At 55.9% G+C, this 2,500-nt stretch overlaps 1 non-coding gene across 1 annotated transcript in view; it reads left to right on the top strand.

The window, feature by feature from the left end:
• The first annotated feature begins 1,965 nt into the window (after positions 1 to 1,965).
• The window catches only part of LOC145948060 (small subunit ribosomal RNA), a 1,921-nt gene continuing 1,386 nt past the window's right edge, over positions 1,966 to 2,500 (top strand). Inside the window, exon 1 of the ribosomal RNA XR_014427267.1 lies at positions 1,966 to 2,500. This exon is cut by the window's right edge and continues 1,386 nt beyond it. This is a non-coding gene — a ribosomal RNA (small subunit ribosomal RNA).

The following is a 2,500-nucleotide window of genomic DNA, read 5'->3' on the forward strand; positions in this document are numbered from 1 at the left end:
AGAGCGATGACACGTTCGTCCGAAACGTTTTTTCCCGTATCTCTTGCCGTTTCGGCGCTGTTCGCCCGTAAATGTTTCGGAGTTGACGACCTACGGCCGTAGGACTCTGAATAAATTCTCGACCGTCCGGAGGTGCCGCCGACGTCCGGAGGTACCGCCGGCGTCCGGAGGTGCCGCCGGCGATTGGAGGTACCGCCGGCGTCCGGAGGTACCGCCGGTGACCGGAGGTGCCGCCGGCGTCGGAGGTGCCGCCGGTGACCGGAGGTACCGCCGGCGTCCGGAGGTACCGCCGGCGTTCGAAATTACCTCTGGCGGTCGGAGGTGCCGCCCGTGTAACGCAACGCGCATTCACGCCACTAACGGCGAGTGATGCGAGAGATCGCTTCACGCGAGAGTTTCACAATTTTGTGCGAGCCTCGTACCCGCGCCGTCGAATCTTTCGACACGGCCCGAGGACCGCGTTTCGAAGCCGGTATTTCGAGAAATTCGACATTTCTAGAAAATATGTCTACGCGGTCTGACGATACTCCGAGAGCGATGACACGTTCGTCCGAAACGTTTTTTCCCGTATCTCTTGCCGTTTCGGCGCTGTTCGCCCGTAAATGTTTCGGAGTTGACGACCTACGGCCGTAGGACTCTGAATAAATTCTCGACGGTCCGGAGGTGCCGCCGGTGATCGGAGGTACCGCCGACGACCGGAGGTGCCGCCGGCGACCGGAGGTACCGCCGGCGTCGGAGGTGCCGCCGGTGACCGGAGGTACCGCCGGTGACCGGAGGTACCGCCGGCGATCGGAGGTGCCGCCCGCGGCCGGAGGTACCGCCGGCGACCGAGACTGCCGCGACGTAATGTCTCGATTGCGCCGTCCATTTGACGCTCGCGCTCGTATACGTCCGTGCGTAGGACCGTGCGTCGCCGACCGCCCGGCCGGCCGGTTGGGTACTATAAGAGATACGTCGCGCTCGGCGTTACGAACGAGTCGAGCGAGTCGGGCGAGTCGGACGAGTCGAGATACGTACTTTTCAGTCACGACTAGTGGCAGAAGTACGTCGCGTTCGGCGCGTCTCGAACGTTTCGTGCGTACTCTAACTTTATATTAAAAGGGAAAGAAGGAAACCACGAATAATAATCGAGCAGTACACGGGGCAAGTCTTCTTGGAAGAGACTTGTTGTCTCGCAAAGACGTTACGACTCGTTGTCGTCGTCGTGTCGTAATTCTCCTTGGCGGCGGAGATTGCGATACGCGCTCCACTCGTTCGCCGCTGAACGCGGGTAAAATATACACACTTGTTTATACGATCACAGCATTGCCACGAGTCGGTGTCGCAAGACCGAATGGCTCTTATGTGGCGCGCACGCATCTAGTGTGTTGGCCGCGCGATTCCCTCTCGTTTTGAACGCAGCAGTGGAATCGTCGCGCTTACCGAACGTTTACTCCACGGATACGAGTTGGCGGAAGGGCAAGAAACGCTCTTCCCGCTCGCTTTGTACGCCGTAGCGAAAGATTTTTACTGGTCGTTCTTGAACGTACGAACCAGACAGAATTTGTCCTCGACGTCTAAGCATCGGCACCGTCGATCTAGCGTCAGGGTAAATCGCGCGGGTCTTTCGAGACCCGAGCATTTTAACATTTTGGGAGAATGAGAATGAGTATATGATCTTTTGTATAAGAAAAGAAAAGTCGATGATAATAATATATCAACAGAGATATAACAAGGATAATTAAGAGGAGAGAGAAGGCAGGCAGTTCTTAGCGAACCTTGTCGTTCTCTCGCGTATACTTTACGCAACGCACACACAGTGTCGCCGACCGGCTAAGCAAGACCGGCGGCAATGAAACGGCACACGAGCGTGTCGCGTCGGTGCCCGATTAACACCGGGCCACCGGACGCGCGCTCAAGAGAGCTAGCGACGAGTCTCTCGGGCTCGCTCGCGAGTTACTCCTTGCGAGTAACCGAACACGAAGCTCCCTGGTTGATCCTGCCAGTAGTCATATGCTTGTCTCAAAGATTAAGCCATGCATGTCTCAGTGCATGCCGAATTAAGGTGAAACCGCGAATGGCTCATTAAATCAGTTATGGTTCATTAGATTGTACCCACATTTACTTGGATAACTGTGGTAATTCTAGAGCTAATACATGCAAAACAGAGTCCCGACCAGTGATGGAAGGGACGCTTTTATTAGATCAAAACCAATCGGTGGCGGGCGGCTCGCCGTTCGTCCACCGTTTATTTTGGTGACTCTGAATAACTTTGTGCTGATCGCACGGTCCTAGCACCGGCGACGCATCTTTCAAATGTCTGCCTTATCAACTGTCGATGGTAGGTTCTGCGCCTACCATGGTTGTAACGGGTAACGGGGAATCAGGGTTCGATTCCGGAGAGGGAGCCTGAGAAACGGCTACCACATCCAAGGAAGGCAGCAGGCGCGCAAATTACCCACTCCCGGCACGGGGAGGTAGTGACGAAAAATAACGATACGGGACTCATCCGAGGCCCCGT

The sequence above is a fragment of the Prenolepis imparis genome, unplaced genomic scaffold (assembly GCF_030444845.1).
Source record: "Prenolepis imparis isolate NDT839.2.m4 unplaced genomic scaffold, iyPreImpa1.0 SCAF_220, whole genome shotgun sequence".
In the NCBI taxonomy this organism is placed as follows: Eukaryota; Metazoa; Arthropoda; class Insecta; order Hymenoptera; family Formicidae; genus Prenolepis; species Prenolepis imparis.